Raw genomic sequence first — 23,360 nt, 5'->3', positions numbered from 1 at the left:
TAAGGTGTAAACATACTCATTATTTATTGCAGTTTCAACGAAGTAGAATAATTGATAACAGAAATGATAATATCTTCATATTACTTTAATAATAATAATAATAATAATAATAATAATAATAATAAAAATAATAATAATAATAATAATAATAATAATAATAATAATAATAATAATAATAATAATAATAATAATCAAATATATCAAATATACAGAGAATAAAATAAGTAAAATGTACGGATGTGAAAATAGATTTAATTTTAAACGAGCAGATTTTTTACACCTTTATATTCTGCTTAGGGAAGAAAATTGGAATGATATTCTGAATTGTGATGATGTAAATCTAGCTGTAGATGTGTTTCACGATAAGTTGTATTCAAATTTAGTAAATGCGTTCCAAAAACTAAGTCCTATAAACGGAGATATCCAGACAGGTTCACTAAGGATTTGATGCGTAAACGGAATCTCAAAGAAAAAAATTAGGAAAATAAAAGGAAAACAAATTAATTTCGTTATGTATAAAGAATTAAGAGCAAATATTAAGAAGGAAATGAATATATCGTTCAAACAATACATTGAAAGTATTTAGTTAGAAATACCAGCGAACATACATTCATTCTGGAATTCTATAAAAAACAAAAGAAAAAATGGAATAAAAGTACAGTGATGAAATTAGGTGGTAAGGTATTCAATAGTAATGAAAGTATTGTGAATTGTTATGCAGAATATTTTTCTAAAGTGTACTCAGAAAATACTGCATCATACAATCCTCTCTGTTCAAATGGTAACTCAAACGTACAATTGGATTTGCTTCTCTTGGGTAGAATGACTTTCTGTGAGATCGAGAAAACAATAACGAAACTCAAGCCAACGAAATCGTCAGGACCAGATGGTATTCCTCCGTTTATTTTCAAGGGATGCAAAGATAAATTACTGTATCCATTGGCAATACTGTTCAATATGATTGTTATCTCTTTGATTTTTCCTGATGCTTGGAAATATTCGAAAATTACTCCTATTCCCAAAACTGGTGACCTTAGCTTAATCAGTAATTATAGATCAGTAACCATATTGTCAACTCCTGCAAACATATTTGAAAGTATTCTTTTTGAACGTATAATGAATCATGTAAAACCCATTATTTATATTCGTCAACATGGTTTCATGCCAATGCGTTCTACCACCACAAATTTAATCCAATTTACAGAGTATATTTCAGAGCATTTGGATGAGAGAGGCCAAGTTGATGTTGTATTTACTGACTTTCAGAAAGCGTTTGACTTTTAAAGAAAATTGGCTCCTTGAATTTCTCTCAGGGCTTTTACTCCTTGATAAGGTCTTACCTAGTTAACAGAAAACAATATGCGTGTTATAAAGGATATTCGTCTCATAACTTTATAGCCAATTCAGTTGTACCACAGGGCTCAAATCTAGGACCTTTACTGTTTCTAATTTATGTTAATGATGTTGTAGATGTAGTGTCTAAGTCTGAAATATTACTCTTTGCCGATGATCTGAAGGTATTTTCTGCAATTAAATCCACTGAAACTGTAAGAATTTTACAAAACGATCTAAATGCTATACCATTGTGGAGTAAAGAAAATAAATTACCATTCAATGTAAATAAATGTGTAAAAATGTCTTTCACAAGATGTCGCCAGCATATCGGGTATACTTACAACATCAACAGTTCCGTCTTGAAGGAAGTCAAACAAAAGATGGATTTAGGAATTCAGTTCAATATAGACTTGAAATTTGGAAGTCATATTCAATATATAGTTAATAAAGCCTATAGAAATTTGGGTTTCATATTTCGAAATTCCTTAAATTTTCAACGTACAACGTTATTTATTTTATACGCCTCATTAATAAGACCGAAACTAGAATATGGTTCTATTATCTGGAGTCCTTCAGACACTAAGTACATCAAATTAATTAAAAAAGTACAAAAGCAATTCTTACAGTATGTGTACTGGAAACAGTCACCCGAGTACCCGACATTTCTGTCCTACTCCACAATGTTATCATACTTTGGTGTTAAAACTTTGGAACAAAGACGTAAAAAGTCCATGATGTAATTTTTGTATAAAATATTGAATAGTAAAATTGATGATGAAGAGTTACTTGGAAGGATACCAATTTACGTTCCTCGGAAGTCTGGCAGGTTCAAGAATTTGTTTTACATTAAGAAATGCCGCACAGAAGCCTATAAGAATTCTCCTCTTAATAAAATTCTGAAACTTTGTAATACATTAAATACATATAATTTGGATATCTTTTTCATGAATCGAATCAACTTTGAATTGGCGTGTGAGACTTTACTATAATGCACATACTGTTGAATATTATCTCTGTTTTCTGTGTACGTTTTATTTCATTCTTCTATTTGTTCTTTTATTTCTCTTCTATTTGAATTCACAGTTTTCAAATGACCTATAAATTAAACACTTTATTTCTCTTTTTAGAATATTATTTTGCATAATGTGTCATGTGTCATGTTTAAGACTAAGACTGTATAATTTAACTGTATAACTGAATGTGTTACTTTGTGTTATTCACCACTGTAAAATAATTATTAATGTAGGAACTGTATATTTTTATTATATTACCAACTTTGTATTGTTTGGTTAGTTCTATGTATTCTTTGTATTGTCTTTTTTTATTTAATGTTTAGGAGTGTAACTATTAATTGTACTGTATATTGTGAACATTGTAATTGGGCAAAAAGCCTGCTATGTTCGTCACTGAATAAATAAATGAATGAACAAATAAATAAATAAATAAATAAATAAATAAATAAATAAATAAATAAATAAATAAATAAATAAATAAATAAAATAATTTGAATAATAAAAATAATGGCTCGCTCAGTGTACCAGAAAGGACGTGGATTCAAGGAAGGCGAATGACCCTGTTATTGACTCAGCCTCAACCAAATTATTAGTAATATGTTCATACCTGAAGGCAATAGCGGCCAGGTAAAAGGCTGGCCACTTTCTCCCGCTTTCTACCGAGGTTACGAATAGTGGAAACCTTCAACTTCAATTCGTTTGAGAGTCTCCATGGTGTGCATTGAGTTAGCTATACTACTACTACTGTTAATAATAATGATAATAATGATAATAATATTAATAATAATAATAATAATAATAATAATAATAATAATAATAATAATAATAATAATAATAATAATAATAATAAGCCAGAAATAGCATGCAGTAATAGGTTAGAATACAAACAAGTATAACGTTTCCACCTTTCGGTTCATTGTTTTGTTAGAAGAGTTACAGTCACAGAGAGAAGGTATGAGCTCATTGTATTGTAAATGTTCCTCATAGGCACAGTTTTCTAAAAAAAACCTGAACCTATACATGACATATTGTCTTGGGGTTTTTGAAAAGTGTTTTGAATTATGTGTTTCGATAATAATTAAAATAATGCTCGATAAGTTACTGAATGTGAGTCAGGCATCAATGATCTGCAATTAGGGCTGTCGCCCAGGTGGCAGATTCCCTATCACTTGTTCACCTAGTGTTTCTTAAATATCTTCAAAGAACTTTAAAATCTATCGAATATTTCCCTTGATAATTTATTCCAATCCCTTGCTCTCTCTTCCAATAAATTAATATTTGCCCTAATCTGTCGTCTTGAATTCTAGATGTATCTCCATCCATATTGTGATCTTTTCTACTTTTAAAACCTCCACTCAAGTTTATTCTTCTACTTATATCATTCTATGCCCACTCTCTACTAACAGTTCGAAACATACCATATAGTGGAACATCTCGTCTCTTTACCCCCAGTCTTACCAGCCCAAAAATCGCCATACTTTCGTAACACAACTCCTTTGTCGGAAATCACGCAGAATAAATCATGCTGCTTTCATTGGATTTTTTTCCAGTTCTCTTGTCAATTAGGCCTGGTGAGGGCCCCATACTCTTCAGCCTTACTCTAACTGCGGTCTTACCTCAACTTCTAAGTCCTCTCCTTTACATCCTTGCTACAACCACTCTCAAAACCAAGCGATGAGATCTGTAACCTTTCTTAACCACGTCGTTAATGTGATAACCCCAATGAATATAATTCCTTATATTACCACCTACCTAATTGCAGAGTCCCACTGTACTACGGCCTGTAATACGGCCATGATGACACTTGATACTAATGTGGATTCTATTATAACTACATGAAATTCCTGGGTCTAATATAATAATAATAATAATAATAATAATAATAATAATAATAATAATAATAATAATAATAATAATAATAATAATAATAATAATTTGTATTTTCTATGGTACGTTTTTTCTTGTATGTACCTTTTAAACGAAAAGGAAACTTAAGGAAGTGGTGTTTCCGAATGGGAAATGTTAATCAAAACTCACCACGTTCGGTATATGTTTAGTTTCTTGTAACGTAAAGGTGAATAATTATCTAATGTTTTCTAAATGTAGAACATATCCAGTGATATTGGTTACTACCCTGCCTATTGAATGTTTGTTGATGTGCTTTGCTATTTATACCCTTGATGTACAGTGAAATTATATCATTATTACGAGATGAAATTCCTAGTCTTTCATTCCTATAAAACATTCTAATTTCAGTGCCTTTGAGAAAGTTACAGCGTTTCATCACAATGGTGAAGTATTAAAATGTTGAGTAGACCCGCACAGCACGCCGCCTTGGCGCCTTAGTACCGCGATAGCTGGGTAAAGGCGCCATACACCTACCTTGTGTAATATGGCTCCTGCCTAATGAAAGGTTTACAGGGTGGCTTCAATAAAGCCACATTCTACAGCCCCGGTGAGGGAGGGGTGATAATATGGGTGTGTTTTGGCAGCCATAAAATTAGGTGATGGCACATAATAATAGCAATCATGCTGTCACGGTGGTTTATGGCATATCAGTGCAGCCTTCAAGGTGCCGTACGTACAGTCTGCGACAACACATTATGCTCCTTCCCTTGTATCTGATATGCATGTGATATTACAGGCCAATATTAGTACGATACATTCAGTTTCTATAGGCTTTGTACGTCGATAACATTTCCTTTACAAATCCTGAAGGCAGATTCAGGAATCAGTTAAATTAGATTACCATTTAGTTGGATAGCTAAATAACGTATTGACTGCAAATTAATATTGTAATGCTATGAAGTATTGGGATAATTTCTGTTCATATTTGCATCTCCTATCTTTTCAGAAATTAAAATTTTCACCTGTCATCAACATACTGGATGACAATCATATACGTATCCTTTATAACAAGGAATAAATAGATAATAGTCTACTGTATAACCGAGCGAGTTGGTTAAGTGATTTAGTTACGAAGATGTGATTTCGAACACCAATATCGGCAGCCCTAAAGGTGGTATTCCGTAGTTTCCCATTTTTACATCAGCAAAATTCTGGGGCTGCTATTCATTCACTGTTCATGTATATATGTTATAACCTTTCACTTAACTTGGACTTGAAAATGTCATGGTCGCTTTCTTCCTTATCCTATCCCAATATTGCCATAAAATATGATTGTGTCGATACGACGCGAAGCAAATAACATCCCATTGCATTTAGGTTCTCAGGTATTGTGTTTCCTTAAATTATCTGGCATAATGCAACACATATGACGCAATACAGCTCCCTTTGTACAGAAAAGGAGTAAAATATATCCCTCATAGCGGGTGCGTGTCCCTCTAGCTCTGCCATCGATTTTATGATTACTAACCATATAGAACCACAAAACTTATGATAGCTCTCATAGATTATTAACTATCCAAGCGGAGTAATGTGTCAACGTAGATATGTTTTCACGAGAATTTCTTACACTGAGCTTGGTGGAATATGTTGCCTGATCACACATGGCGGATCACTCTGGCTTCGTTCGAAGTCATCAGAATAACTTCTAATTTTGAATTTGATGATTATGTTAATGGAACATGCACAGCACACTATCCGTATGTTATTCTATTGCAAAGTTACTGAAACTACAAGTACCGGTTTTCATTAACATCTGCACACGTTTCAGTGCATTCAACTTTCTTCAATTCAAAATTACTTCCCTGACTTATCCGTAATTCACGTTAGTGGAAGATCTCTCATTGAAACACTTTGTTCGATAAAGTATTAACTATTTAAACGCTCATATATTATTAATAACATAGTTAAAATTATGATTATATAATTTGCTTAGAAATCGACTCGTTTTCTTGAAATGTAATCGTAATGAGATGTAAAAGTTTGAATATGGATTTGAAAATGTCAGTTGTTCATATTAACGAAAATACGTAGACTACGGGATTACGATGTGTCTGTACATGAAACTACTAGTGATGAACCACTAGCACACCATCTTATGGGTGACTTTAATGTGTTCTTCTCCTTCTGGTTTTTATATAATCAAACAACCTACTTCATTGTAATAATTCAGAAAAATGAAATTGAGAACCTTAAAATTTCATTGCGATTACAATTAAAGAAAATGAGTCGATTTCGAATCAAATTATATAATAATAATTGTAACTACGCTATTAAGAATGTATGAGAGTATAAGTGTTTAATGCTTAATCGAACAAAGTGCCTGAATGAAGTATCTGTGACTAACATGAATTACGGATACGTCATGGAAGTGATCTTGAATTGAACAAAGTTGAATTCACCGAAACGTGCGCAGATGTTAATGAAAACTGGTACTTGTCTCTTACAGTAGCGTTGCAATAGAAGTATGGACTTAAACCCTAAAAAGAATTGTAAATTGGCTGAGATGTCCATGTAGGCTTCCTATGTTCGGAGGTCGAGATTATGGATCATAAGCTGGGGAAACCATAGAGACGTGACGCGTCGGGGTGAAGCCGTCGACAAGAAATAAACTTTTCTTTCCTTTCATTTAACTTCCCTTTAGTTACTTTTGTAAGTTATCGATTTCTCTTCCTGGTATTTACTTTGGAATATACCTTACCTCAGTGTAGACTAATATTCTGGATTATCTATTTAATTCACTAGAGTATGTTAATTTTTAGACATGTTTCGTAATGTTCTGGCAATTAATCTTTCGTGACGTAATTATCATGCCGTATACAAAGAATACAGATACCCTTGTGTGAATTATATAGCATATGATTTGGATCTTCTAAACTTGTAACGGACGTTTTTGCGTATACCTAGGTCTGATTCACTATCATTAATAATAACCTCAAGCCAATAATGGAAGTTTCATTTGGATACGAAACTCATTATATTTTGAACTCCGATCTATCGGGAATAGTGTTGATGGATACTATTATTAGGGGATATTCCGATAAGATTATAATAAATGAAGTTGATATGAATGGGCTATTCTTTGATTTATGATGTTGTAGGTTCCAGATAATCAATGTGTTTAGAGATAGGGAAATGGTTTTTAGATTGACGTTAATACGCGAAGTCTTCCGTGATGTATGGTTGAGACTCAACTTATGCCTTTAAATTTTTGATTGAGTAAATGAAGGTTAGAAGTTCATCGGAGTGTATGTTATTGTAGAGAATGTCTCGGGAATAAAGTTATGGATATTCGTGCTAATGACATATGATCTTCGAAACGAGTTTATATGTTTGTGAAATGTGTAATTCTGGATAATGTTGAGCTTAGTAATGCACGGATAACAAATGGACGCATCATGTTAAAGGGTTTTCAATATATCACCTAAGATATTAACCTACGGGTAAGAAATGTTTTGTATTGAATTAAGGTGAGTGAGGTGGGCGTATGTCTTTCAAAGAATATAACTGAAATGAAAATTGACGGGAATATCCAACATTACGACAGTGGTAATCAAAATATTATACACGATTGCGATATGAGTATTCTGGATAAATTCCCATGTATTTTCAGTATAAATCTAATCGAACTAATATCGTCATGCATAACGTAAGTGAAGTCATCATATTCGTTCCTCTGTCAAACGAAATGCTGGAATAAAACGCATTAGTAGCATTTTTTCTCTTATAACACTCATCCCGGGGAAAGCCAGGAAAGTCTTTTTCTTTTTACTTTTAGTTCGTGCAGTAATCTAGTAAGGTCAGTGCTCTCTATCCTTTGGCACAAAAAAGATGGGTCATTTCGTCATAACACCGAATAAATATCCAAGTTTGACCTGCAGGTTATTCACGAATACAATACAGTCACCGGTAAGAAGCAGCTAAGTTCAGTTATTTTGATAATATTCTGAATATTGTTAATAAAAGTGGCTTCAACCGGATAAGTCAGTTTGTCTTGTGTGTAATATATTTTCTGTTGATATTCTGGACATTATTATCTTGTAGATGAATTAATGGTAGTGAATTTACACATCTGCCTTTGTTAAAGGGAACTGTTAAAACTTACTGGCTAACAAAACACAGATATGACTTACAGCACTTTGGTTTTGAGCGGTTCACGTCAGAAAATAATGCCTGATGGACATACGACAAGTCACTTTCATTCAAGATCCAAAGCAGATACTTCAAAAATGTGTAGAATTAAACAAAATCAAGTCAATATTATTATTTAAAAAATCTGTTTCATATAATGGAGAATGGTTTGAAATCATTTGCTGAATAGGTAATTTCGTGTTGTTCAAAAACAAAATTTTTCACCTAAGAACTTTGAATATTTTGACTCACCTCATTATTCCCTGGGATTCGTGATAGAACTGATAATTAGGTAGTGACTGTTTATTCCATTTTTGGTTAATAATTATGATTTGGTTGTGACCTAAGTCCGATTATGTGATTGTGATTCAGTTGATTTATGCCATCGCATTGGTATTGAAACAGTGAAAACAGCGGAAATTTTATTGCAATATTTTATCATATTTATGGTTTACAGAAATCTACCACTCTTCTAATTTACTATATTGTTGTTGGTTGAATCGATGGACGCTTACTCAGTGAATATTAGCTTATTTAGTATAGTTTCACGAACTTAAATAGTTATAGTATGTATAGAGGAATCGATTTTGAAGGAAAGATGAATATTGTTTTCTATGATACCATGCGAGTATATTTCACCATGATTAAAGAAGAATAAATTCCCAATAGTCACATTCGTATTTGGAGGCTCCTCCTACCAAACATGACGGGAATTAGAAAGAGGTAATTCAAGACACCGAACAGCAAATATATAAATCTGTCCCTTTTCGTCTCTGAGATATATAGAGGCTTTGATTGGTATTGAAAGAGGTAATACTTATTTTTAGTGCAGTATTCGAGAGGTCATCTGACAGGAATAAAATAATAAATATATAAGTTTCATGGCGCCGTTGTATAGTTTCGTGACATAATTGATGACCTCGACATGATTTGTTTTAAGTCTGTAAACTATACAATCATGGACGGAGAAAACGAAGTAAGTAATCGAGCTCGAACGTAGAATCTTACGCACTCAATAATGACTGAATCTAATAAAATAAGAATTAAAATCCCACCATTCTGGACAAAAAATCGGATATTTGGTTTTATCAAGTGGAAGATCAGTTTTCCATTTCGAACATTACAAACGAGAATACCAAATTTAATTCCTTCGTTTCTCAACTGGAACCAAAATATGTTGAGAACGTATGGAACATTATTAAAAGTGCGGAACGAAACATATATTCAGTAATGAAAAAACGCCTCTTACATATGTTTAAAGAGAGTGAAGACAAGCAAATAAAGCGCCTGCTAACAGGATTGAGCTATCACTAGTAGTAATAAAATTTCTGATCCGAATTTTAAATTTCTTGCAGCCAATGACACTGAAATACCCACTACGGAGTGAAATAACTAAACGTTGGCTTAGGACTCCGTCGCCGGTTTCAATGGCCTTTCATTGTTGCAGGAACTAACAAAGATATTTTAGGTGCTGACTTTCTCAAGTTTAATTTATTAATTGACCTCACTAAAAACAATTATTTGATGGAGGGAACAAACATCCCAGTCGATGTGAAGTTAGCCAATCACAGCAGGCAATGTCTTTAGAATCATGTAAAAAGCTCAGACATTTGAAGATTTACTGCCTGAGTATCATAAATTGACTAAACGTAATTGGATACCTTTGGAGAGCAAACATGATATCAAACACTTAGTTCCAACAGAAGGCAAACCAGTGTGTTTTAAACCAAGGCACCTGGATCCTCGGATGAATGCAATAGCCGAACAGAAATTTCAGTTCATGCAGAATAATGGTGTAAATCAACCATCTCAATCTCAATGGGAAAGCCCAATCCAGTTGGTTCCAAACGAAGATAGAACTATGAGACCCTGTGGCGATTGTAGAAGATTGAATGCCCAAATCATTCCAGATCCAATTCCACGAATGGACGATTTTCAGCATATGTTGAAGAGAATAAAATGTTTAGCAAAATCGATCTCTTCATGGCTACTTTCAAATTCCGGTCGTGGAAGGAGACTAGCTCAAATCAGCTATAAGTACTCCAATTGGGCCCTATGAATTCACTGTAACGGCATTTGGACTCTAGAGTGCTCCAACGACCTTCCACCACTTCATAAATGAAGATTTTCGAGGCATTAACTTCATTTTTCCTTACTTGGATGACTGTTCAGTTGCTTCAAAGGATCACTGCATGAATCTCAAGTTTGAGAGATTGAATAAAATTGGCATGCGTATTAATATTTGTAAGTCAAATCAAATCAAAATCACTTTATCTGCAAATTAGGTGTCTACTACGGTGGCAAATGGTACACTAAAATACATTACTGTATTGTCAAGCACTAAATTTTAAATTAACAAGAGAAGAATATATTTTCCTAGAATACAATATTATACTATTTTCACTAACATTTTTTCTATTAAACACACCACTCATCATTAATAAATTTATATTGCTTACAAAATTCTACTTATAATATCTCCTGTACTTACAAACATAGTGAACTCAACTACAGGATGTGGAATAACTTCAAATAATACTATACAACTGGTATAGGTGAAGATTACAATTTACATTGTATTTATTTATTTATTTATTTATTTATTTATTTATTTATTTATTTATTTATTTATTTATTTATTTATTTATTTATTTATTTATTTATTTATTTATTTATTACACATTTTGGAACCTAAGTAGCACAACGACCTGCTGCGTCATAGCGAGAGCCCTTTTTGCCACCGATTTTCAGCGTTCCTGAAGGGCCTTCAGAGCTGCCGTAGCGGTCCCAGGGTCCTCGAAGTCCCTGCTGTACTTCACCCCTACAGGCAGTCCCCTACTTCGGCTGTCCAATCTCCATAAACCAGGGGAGGGAATTAAACCCATATGTTCCCAATTTTTGTTTCGAAATTCGTGCTCGCTTGCTACTAAAACTATCATATTAGCCTTTTGATTGTGCAGAAGTCTATATTTTATTTGTATCAACTTTAGATACTGCATAATGCACCGCCCAAAAATGGGACAGTGGGCATTGCCGGGGTGGGGTTTAAAGGAGACCTCTTTTCATTTTTACATAGTGAGAAGTTTACACGAGTGCTTTAGTATGTAAATCAGCATAAATATTGATCTAGAAATGGTTAGCAATTGATATCTTATATTTTAAACAAATAAAAATACCCTTTTTATACTAATATTAGCAGTAATTCGTAAGTTTTCCAGTTGCCTCCAAACATATTAAAAATCGTTGAAATAAAGGAGTATATTGTAACTTATAAATAACACATAAATATCCCTTCATCACCATATTTCTATTTCACAATACACCAGCAGAATACATGAAAGAAGGATATGTTATCCGTGAGGTATGTAGATAATAATTTCAATGAAAGCAGACAGAATATTGATAAACTTAAGAAGAAAATCTTACCTATTCGGAGCAGCCAGGTTGTAGACAAATGGTTAATATTTCTTTGTTCCTTGCAAATCCCCTGTAGGTGGCAGGTTCAGTGGAAACAGTTGAAAGTTACTCACTGACACTTACATAATTCTCAAAGGCCAAATTGTCCCCGCGGGAAGAAGAAATGGGAAAACAAAAGTGCAAAACACGTGACGACCCAAAAATGGGGCAGTGGAAGATTAGGGTTAATTTATTCACACACATTTTTCATTTACAATAACCTGCACTGGTCATATGCACTCTGATACTACATTTACTTTCTCTGTTTCACGCCCTTCCCAATGAATTAAAATTTAGCCAAATCGCTTCTGCTAAAATTCCTTCTAATTTTATACTTGTGGTTAGTCCTGCCGATATAATTATTTTCAAACTGAAGCCTCTCACGGACTTCTCCCCGAGCTTCTTCACCTGTATAGGCTCTACGTAATAATATAAGTCCAGTTTTCTCCCTTCTCTTACTTAACGTTTCCCACGCAAGTTCCTCTAACATTTCCTGAAATCGCCTGTTACAAATCTTGCTGCTTTCCTCTGCACACTTTCTATTTCTTTAATTAGGTATTCTCGGTGAGGGTTCCAAACACTGTTTGCATATTCCAATAATGGACGAACCAAACTTAAGTAACTTTTCTCTTTTAATTCTTTGTTGAATCCCTTAAATAAGCAGGCCGCGTGGTATAGGTGTAGCGTGCCTGGCTCTTACCCGGAGGCCCAGGGCTCGATTCCCTGCATGGTCAGGGATTTTTATCCGGACCTGAGGGCTGGTTCGAGGTCTACTCATCCTACGTGATTAGAATTGAGGAGCTACCTGACGGTGAGATAGCGCTCCCGGTCTAGAAAGCCTAGAATAACGGCAGAGATGATTCATCGTGCTGATCACACGACACCTCGTAATCTGCACGCCTTCATGGCTGAGCAGCGGTCGCTTGGTAGGCCAAGGCCCTTCAAGGGCTGTAGTGCCATGGGTTTTTTATCCTTTAGATAGCCTCATTATGACATGTTACGACCTGTATGCTGTCCCAACAATGTCATCAATATTACCCTTCCAGTGCAAATTACTTTCAAATCTCACACCTAAGTATTTGCACTTGCCATCTTTTGGGACAACTACCTCACCCAAAGTACATTTAAATTCAGTTTTAAAGATTTTGTTTGTAATTGTTGTAACAGATGATTTGCCTCCATTAACGGTCATATAATTTTCTTCAACCCATTGCTGGATAACATCAAGGTCCCTTTGCAATTCTGAACAATCCTCAATGTTAGTTATTTCCCTATAAACAATTATGTCATCTGCATACAAATTTATTTTTTATGTTATACTGTTCCCTAAATCATTTGCGTACATTAAGAAACGTAACGGACCGATTATACTACCCTGTACAATTCCCTTCCAAACTTTCCCTTCCTGTGATACATTATTTTCGACTTTGACTTTCTGACCCCTTGAATTTAGAAATGTTCTTATCCAACATATAATCCTTACGTCCAATCCTATTGCCTCCAGTTCCTTTAATAATATTCCATGTTTCACTCTATCGAAGGCTTTGGAATGATCTATGGCTATGCAATCTAACTGGCCTCCTGAATCCAACTGATCTGGTATGTCCTGCTGAAATCCCAGCAGTTGTGCCTCACAACACAATTTCTTTCTAAATCCATACTGGCTCCTCATGAACCAGTTTTTTATCATCTGCCCTGGAGTAGAGGAACTTGAATTCTTGGGACAGTGGATTACGCCACAAGGCTCGAAACCTCTTCCTGATAATGTGAAAGTTGCCATAGACCACGATGTTGCCAAAGACAGTACATGAATTTCGTGTGATTCTGGGCACTGTTAAATTATTTCGTAGATAACTTAAGGATGCAGCAGAGACACAAGCCGTTTTGAACGAATATCTACGAGGTGCCAAGAAGAAAGACAAACGAACAATTAAATTGACTCAGAAGTTATTAAAAATTTGAAAAATATCGGGATGATTTAGCAAACCACGCAATGCTCTCATATCCTACCCCTGCATATAGGCTGTCCCTGATGGTGGACGCAAGTGATTTGGTGTATTACAACAGTATGGTGAACGAGGATGGTAACCTTTGGAATTCTTTTTAGAGAAGTTGTGTGAAGCACAGAGAGCATACAGTACCTAAGATCGTGAACTATTGGGAATTCGTCTCCGTACAAAACAATTTAAACATTTCTTATTAGGAAGGGAGTTAATAATATACACGGACTACAAGCCGTTGATGTTTGCATTTCAACAGAAGAATGAGAAGGCATCTCCTTGTCAATATCGCCGCCTGCAATATATTTCTCATTTCAGCACAAATATCCAGCACATCAGTGGAAAAGTCAACACTGTGCAAACCACCATTCACGAATTGAAACTGTGACTAAAATAGAATATGATACTGTAGCTGAAAGCCAACATGAAGACACTGAAATCACTCAGTTCAAAAAGTAAAATCGGTCTCTGTTGTGGAAGAGTTACCCAGTCCCATCTGGAAAAATATTGTGTTGTATTACTTCAGCCGAAAAAATTTGTCCGTGTATTCCAAAGGTAATCCGCGAAACGTTTTTCTCCAATTTCACAGTTTATTTCTAAATTTATCTGGCCAGGTACCAAAAGTGACATAAAAATGGACCCAGGCCTGTCTGGTTCATCAAAGAAGTAAAATAACAGGACATACCAAACCGCCAGTTAGCTATTTCTAAGATACTCTTGATAGATTCAACACAGTTCACATCGGCATTGTTTGTCTGCTTTCATCTTCTGAAGGCTATCCCTACTGTCTAACATGTGTAAATCGCTATACGAACTGGATATAAGCAATACCAATGTGAAAAATCACAGCGGTGGCGGTAGCCAAATAATTTTTTCACCATTGGGTGACACTATGTGGAGTTTCAGCTAAACTAGACACAGATCAAGGCAGGCAATTCGAGAGTCAACTATTCGAGGAAGTTTCTGCAGTGTGCGGTGTAAAAATCAAACGTACACCTTATCATCTATAGTGCAATGGAAAAGTCGAACGCTTGTAACGGACAATTAAAACAGCTAAAAATGCCCGCAAACCTATCAAGTGGACGGACACCCTTCCTACAGTGTTGCATCACTCCGGGAGGACTATAACAGTCCAATTGCACAGATGGTATATGGCACACATAGCAGACTTCCAGATTAAACCTACAATAACCCAAAACTGAAGTCGGACCTGAAACATATTGTGTTCATCCTTCAGCAGCACATGGAATAACCACGACGCGTGGAAGTGAAACACAAAAGTTCAAAAAATGTGTTCACAAAAGCTTAACTCACTTTGCTCAACTGCTTTTGAGACCGGACAGAATAAAGAAATCGTTACAGCCTCCATACGAAGGCCCCTCGTAGGTAGTGTCCAAAACATACAAATATGTTGCTGTCAACATAGGAAAAAGGATTGAGAACTTTTCTATTGATCACCTGAGAGCAGCATATATTTCAGCACCAAGTCCGGATACCCGCACAACTGGCAGTTGAACGCAGCCAGCAGAGTCACTCAGACATTATTCTCCTGGTAGAACACCAGACCTGCTAGATAATACCAACAAAACCTTGTTCACATAGTCTCATAGTGGGAGAATAGTCAAGTTTTCTTCTAAACACTTCAGCAATATTGTATATAAATGGTTAATATGTATTTTTTAGTCCAACAATGTGTTTGAAGTTAGCTTTATGTGTCGCAACTGTGTTACTGAACGGAGAGTTGTGTATCTCCTCCTAGTGAACATGACAGGAATTACAAAAAGATAGTTCTGGAAACCGAACAGTAGACAAGAAAGTACCTTCTTCTCTATGGGATACAGAGAGTCTTCCGTTGGTAAAGAAATAGATAACATTTGTTTTTGGTGTTGTATTTCATAGCTTAACTGAAAGGAATAAATTAATGAATATATAACTTAAAATGTGTCTTTGTAGATTTTTGTGACAGTATTTACACCGTTATTTATTTGAAATATAGATTTTATTTCCATGCTTTATATACTTTCACCTGTATTTTTTGTTGGTGAGTAACATGAGCATATGACTTTAACAGGACGTGCAGAATTTATTAACGCGAATAATGCTTGACGTTTCTTTGCCTCAATGTTAGTATTAAAGACTGATGGGATATATATATATATATGCGGATATTTTTCAATGACATCCAACTATACCTAAATTAATAAAAGTGAATCGTGCAAATTTTGTTACATAACTGATCAATGATACATAATAATATTCATAAGATTTAAAATATATTTTTCGTTACTTCATATCAGAATACAGTATACGGTATGCCCTTACTAGCAATCCCATAGATATTATATCCTCAGAGAATTAAGAAACCAAGTAGCGTTCGTTAAATTGTCTGCATCGGAGGAAAACAGTCGCTCGTCCTAACCCAGTCGATACATCAACCCCAGATATGATTCTCATGTTACCTCAATCAACAGCCGGCGACAAGATGAAAAGCAGACACGGATAAAATATAAATTACGATATCATGCTGACGAACGTAATCCATATCTAAAAGTTTTCAAACAATTGAATATGAAAGGATTTGAGCGAAACAAAATTTCCGACATGAAATGTAATATCAATAAATATTACTGTCCAGACTAGCGTAACGATATCTAAGTATCTCTTAATTGATTGATGTCTTTAATTAATTCGCACGATTGCATCAACATGTTGGTTTGCTGAAATATTGAACATCCTTGGTTTTCCTCAGTGTATCATGTGCCTAGTTTCGATTTACGATCTGTGTGACTTTGTTGAAGTAGCTAATTTAATTGGTCACATATGTAGTGGGATAGTTTCTATCTTTATCAGCCTACTAGGGTAAATAAAAATTGACAGCAATCAATATATCATTCACATATTTAAGGATTTACGAATATCCCCATTAACTTCATCATATAAAAGGAGTAAGTGAGAGTGCGTTATATTCAGAACTAAAGACCGGAGTTTCTCTGACTAAACTTCGATCCTTGGACTTACAACTAAGTGCTCGTCGTGCCTGTTCTCAAGACATCGTTTTATATCACCATTTATGGAATATTACTCTATTGCTTAAATGGGGAGACGGTAAAAGAGAACATAGTTTTAGGATGGCGAAATTGGGACCAGGAAGTACAAGCGCAGAACTGAATGGAGATGCAGTATCTATACATAATGAACAGGTTTTGGCAAAGTTGAAATGCATTACTAAATTAGTAAAAGGGAGTTCTCCAGGCAGGTAGAACTCACAACGTTAAATTTTAATCCACTTCCACAATACGAAAAACACATTTATTAACTTTCCCCGCCGAGCTGAGTGGCTCAGACGGTTGAGGCGCTGACCGTCTGAGCCCAACTTGGCAGGTTCGATCCTAGCTCAGTCCGGTGGTATTTGAAGGTGTTCAGATACGTCAGCCTCGTATCGGTAGATTTACTGGCAAGTAATGGAACTTCTGCGGGACTGAATTCCGGCACCTCGGCGTCTTCGAAAACCGTCAAAGTAGTTAGTGGGACGTAAAAACAAATATATTTGTTATTATTATTAATATTCCCCCTGTTCAGTAATTAACCTATTCAAACCAGAATTTCCCTTCGACACTTAGAACCCACATTTTAAAGTGAAAATTGGATACCAGAAAGGGCACAATTTCAACAGCATCCATAAATGAAATAGTTAAAATTTGATATTTTCGACAGGTCTATCCCCGAAAATTTGGTCTCAAGGGTATAATTACTCATTAAGAACTACTCATAAGTATAAATTGTATAAAGTCAAGTTATATCCAAGGTAACTGTTCGTTTCATAAAATTAGTTTTATGTTCATTAAAGCAGAAAATCTGAGACATTGCGTTTTCTTCACCTGGATTTTGTTCAGTCACATCTCAAAACGTTCTTCAATTATTGTTCAACTTCTACCATATTCTGAAATATGCACGAAATAATTAAAACCCGGGATGAGTAGTCCATGAGCACGTACAAGGTATTTCCAAAGTTGTAAACTGATATGGAGTATTGTAAGAAGGAATTAAAATTCCGGTTTAAACAATAATGCGTACTGTGTCTGAATAAGTTAAGCGTTTCTTTTAGTGACGACGTTAGAGAATGGCAGGAAAGTCCAAAATTTTAAATTACGTTTCATATACCGGGTGAGTCAGCCGCGCCTGACGTTTCTTCTTTTAGGCAACCCAACGAACGTCCGAACGTCAGTGGGGTGATGGTCGATTTTCCTTTGACGTGTACCAAGCTACAGTAACCTTTAAAACACTTACTGCGTCTTCACTGCACGACTTTTGCAAAACAAGTATGCGACAGGTATTTAGAAATGCATCAAACTGTCATACGGTTATGTAAAATATACGTGCCAGTTATAAGCTTTCGATTGGTTATGAAATTATCGCTAAAAGCAATGGCATACTGATAGAAAACGTGTGTGAGTTTGTGATGCGGGACGTAGTTTTACACAAAGTAAGCTTTCTGATAAACTGGAAGCAACAGTCAGTGTGATGTAGTGGACTAACCGCAGACGTGTTGACGCATGTTTTGTTGGTAGGTGGGTTTGAATCCGACGAGCTGTAAGTATTTTTATTCACATCTTAAACTTTGAGGATTAAATAAGAGGCCATTAGTGCCACATTCGACTAATAGCTTGCATGTTGAATGTGTAGTGGCCTGACACTGAGTGTAGCCTAGCAGTCCTAGTAATTTCTTCGCCATGTGTTCAGCAGATGAGTATGTTGACATGCTCCTCATCTACGGCGAAGCAAGACAGAACGCACAGTAAGCACAGTGCCTGTACCAGGAAGGATTTACGCACTGACAACAAAGAAATGCAAATACGTTTAGGAAGGGGGAGCGACGATTGCGTATAACTTCGTCACTTTCACGAACAGGACCTGTTCGAGAGGCACCAGTTACGTCTGGTGAAACTGGCGAAATGATTTTGGACACTTTCCCGGAGAATCCTCACACGAATACACGGGCAGTATCACAACGTGCCAATATCATCCAGTCGTTCCAGGTTTTACATCCGCATCACCTGCAACTACATCAAGAACTTTACGGACGAGGTTTCGAAACTGTTCGTGGATACCGACGCAAGTGGCAAATGGTCCAGTATGTGTATCTCACATTTTATCTTCGGACGAGGCACGATTTCATAATAATGGCTCTGTGAATCGTCATAATATGCACTACTGGAGCGTTGAAAGTCCTCACTGCGTAAGGCAGGCAGCATTTTAGGGACGATGGGGAGTAAATATTTTTTGAGGATCATTTGACAGGAGCCCGGTATCTACAGTTCCTTCAAGACCAAACTACCATTGCTGCTAAAGGATGTGCCCCTGGGTGAACATGTAACCATCCGGTGTCAATACGACGGAGCTCCCCCTCACATGCCAGCAGATGTTCGCAACTACCTGAATGTTACACATCCCGGTCGATGGATAGGAAGGGGAGGACCTGTCACCTGGCCTGCTAGATCGCCAGATTTGATGCCACTGGACTTCTTCCTATGGGGCTATCTGAAGATGTAGTCTACGCTCAGCAGTCGGAAAATCCTGAAAGCCTTCGAAACCTGCTTACTGAATCCTGTGAATCGATAACACCTACAATGCTACAAAGGGGCCGAATGGCAGTTCCACGGCTTGCTGAAACGTGCATTACTGCAGAAGGCCATCTATTAGAACGCTTACTGCGCTAACAAGCTGTTGCTCTGTGAAGTGGATTCAATCGCCCAATTATTCTATCCTCGTCCAGCCCTGCTTATAAAACATCCACATAAGCAGCTCAAATTGCCTAGAACAGCGCCAAAATAGGTATACAAATTAATAAATAAATTAAATAACCCAAGATGTGAAGGCATTCAAATACATTGGCTCTGTGGCTGATTCTCGAAGTACAAAATTCGAATGAAATTCACAGGCTCGAGTGGGATACGAACCTACCTATCAAGCGCAACAGTATTAACAGCACCACACTTAACCTATGATACCACGGCGACTCCAGCTGGTAGGTTTCCAGAAAACCGACTAGATGGACTACTTCTTCCGCTTCACATATGCATACACGTTTTCTATTTGTATGCCATCACTTTTAGCATTCATTTCATACCCTACTGAAAGTTCATAATTGGCACTTACTTTTTACATGACCATATGACAGTTTGATGCAATGTGTAAATTCCTGTCGCATACGGTACATGTTTTTTGCAATGGTAATAGTGCAGAGAGTGATTAAAGGCGATTGTTGCTTGGTATAACGCAAAGGAGAATAGACCATAACGACACCAGTGACGTTCGGTGGGATGCCTAACAGCACAAAATATCAGGCGCGGCTGACTCACCCGGTATATGTTGTACAATTAATTTTTCTAAGACGTTATTGTGAAGGCAAAGCACAAATATACAAGTAATAATACTCAGATATTACCTTTCAATTTAACTTAGTACCCACCTTTCCGGGTTACCCCCAAACACCTCATCCACCATTGGAAGCTTTTCTTGAAATACATTGCAGTTATAACGCTGTTGCAACCTTTCAATCCCGTGAGCCAAACTTTGGCAGACTGAATGTTGGTAAAAAACCGAATATTCCATAAATCTCGCTAATATTACTGTTATCATAACAATTATAATTATAAATTTTAAGTGACGTTCTTCTGTCCGAGTGTATCCATGGAAAGAGACTTCTGGACATGCGAACGAAATAACCTGTACAGGACAATTCGAGTATACTTAAACATCCTTAAATATCAAGAAATGCAATGGAACTAAATCCAGCAATCAGAAAAACGAGATTCCTAACCAACTGCATAAATCCAGTCCTTAATATTTTACGTTCTTTCAGCAACGGGGTCATCTTCTTCTTCATCTATTTTCCTCCAGGGTCGGTTTTTCCCTCGGACTCAGCGAGAGATCATACCTCTACCTCCTCAAGGGCAGTGATGTGGAGCGTCAGACAACGGGTCGGGGGATACAACTGGGGAGATTGACCAGTACATGGCCCAGGCGGCCTCACTTGCTACGCTGAACAGTGGCCTTATGGGGGGATGGGAAGGTTGGAAGGGATAGGCAAGGAAGAGGAAAGGAAGCGGCCGTGGCTTTAAGTTAGGTACCATCCAGGTATTAGATTGGAGGAGAAGTGGGAAACAACGGAAATCCACTTCCAGGATGGCTGAGGTGGGAATCGAACCCAACTCTATTCAGTTGACCTCCCGAGGCTGAGTGGACCCGGTTCCAGCCCTCGTACCACTTTTCAAATTTCGTGGCAGAGCCGGGAATCGAATCCGGGCCTCCGGGGGTGGCAGGTAATGACACGAACCATTACACCACAGAGGCGGACTACGGGGTCATAATAATATATTTGATTGTACAGTCTGCAGAGGAATGAGGGTGATACAATAGGGTTTTAATTCTACAAGGTCTCGTTGGTGATACCATGATCGAGTTCGCATTAACCGACTTTTCTGCTCGCCTGGCATACAAACCACTAGATTGAGTGCTGTGTCACAAAGAGAAAAATTAATTCAGTCCTGCGTTCCGAGCGTAAGCGAGTTAAGTGTCAGCTCTTCACGGTTCTGGATGCAATTTCCAAAATACTTTCGTAGGATGAAACATTTATTTAACTTGTCTCTACAAGGCTTGTGATTATATCGGTACAGATGATATTGATGAACGTGAGGGTGAAAAATCAGTTGAGCTTCGATATTCGACGAAACCCTGCGCTACGGGTAGCAGTGGTAGTAAGTGTGACTATGGAGTGGAGTGGCATCCCTAAATTTTCAACAAAATAACTTAACCTTGGTAAAATCAATTCATAAAAGTAGTTTTGTCTGTGATGCTGTAATTATGGTAAACTCCTTCAAAATCGTGTAATCCAACACATTGAAAAAGGACCATACTAGTTCCTCTTCACAGTGGATATGGCAAGTGGAGTGTTTCATCGTCTCACATTCATAATTTTGAACCATTTCAGAGAGAGTTTAGGACAACAGTTAATCTTACTGAGTGATGTGATGCGTGTAGAATAGATGACGGCCCTGGAAAATAGGAAGACACGTTCTGGAACTCCACGTACGTTACCAGTTAATGTAAATGAAAAATTATACCTCGGTGGGTCATGAAGTGAGTATCGTTAACGGATGTAGATATAGAGAAGGATTACATCCAAGATAATATCCAGGATTTAATAAAAAATGTATCCTAATACACAGGAAGGATAATAATTTAAGTCCAATTGTGAAACTGCAACTTATAAATTGAATATTTTGATCTTTGGTTTTTAACATAAACGGATTACTCTAGTTGAATATTATCGACGGCTGGACGTGAACGCTAAAACTACGTTCATTGAATTACATACTTGTCAATTACAAAATTTGAAAAAGGAGAAACATTCAGCACAATACAGAGAGAGGTAAACGGTAAAAACGTATTTCCTTAATTTATTACCAAAACTTCTTGCAGGAAGACGGAGTGAAATAGTTGAATAATTGATTTGTGTCACATATTTCACCTTTTATAACTGCTTTCAGTCAGTTTTCTTGCTGCATTTTTTTTAAGTCTTACTTTTATCTGTATACGTTTTTGTGTGCTTTACGTGGAAAACTTTAAACATTAACTTTAAAGCTTACTATAAAAGTGGTCTGCTGTGTAAATAATCCATTGCTTTTTATGTGTTAGGAAATTTTGATGAATACTATAATAATATAAAATCTCAAAGAACAGCACCAACGGAAATAATTATGCTACTAGGATAAATAAAACTGCGAGGGCGCCTTGCATATTATAGCATGAAAATGACCTGATCATAATGGACAATACTCATTATCGGCAAAAATGCGTTGCTTTCCAGAACAGTGCTACTATATCTAAAATATCGGAAACGAGGATTTTCGTCCCGTTCCGAAGAGGAACAACGGGGCGGAAATAACTTCTTAATTCAGTATTTTAATTTATCCTCATCCCATTAGTTCAACAATGTAGAGAGTAAGATTCAAGAGGAGGCATGTCAGGGCCTAGTTTTCTTGGTGCCCCAAGGAATTCATGCTGATCATATTGCATATTATTGTGTTTATTAATGCAAACACACAGAAACCCCATTTGTTATCATTGCATTCTTGTACGTCGTATCTAAGCTATGAAATCTCAATACACTCTAGTGTAGCGTTCTTGATTTTGCATAAGTCATTTCAGGCTTTCTAATCTGTTCTAGCTAACTACTGACTTATTTTGTGTTTAAAATTAATGTCAGTGCTGTCATCTTAAATTAAAACAACTTAAACAGCTGAGAAACGTGCATTATCAGGTAGATTTGATTTTGTTATAAATGCGTAACTTTTCATAGAAATATGTTTCGTAATGTTCCATGTTGTGTGAATTAGGCGCAAGTGTGAAATAGTGATATGTTTGCCTCACATTTCATTAACTTGTTGTTTTTATCAGTACGAAGAAAGGCTAATTACCTACCTCAAGCATCATGAAGAAATATATTTCAACCTTTTGC

Source organism: Anabrus simplex, chromosome 2 (genome assembly GCF_040414725.1).
Source record: "Anabrus simplex isolate iqAnaSimp1 chromosome 2, ASM4041472v1, whole genome shotgun sequence".
NCBI lineage: Eukaryota > Metazoa > Arthropoda > Insecta > Orthoptera > Tettigoniidae > Anabrus > Anabrus simplex.
The sequence above is the reverse complement of the archived record's forward strand: the minus strand, read 5'-3'. Positions refer to the sequence as shown.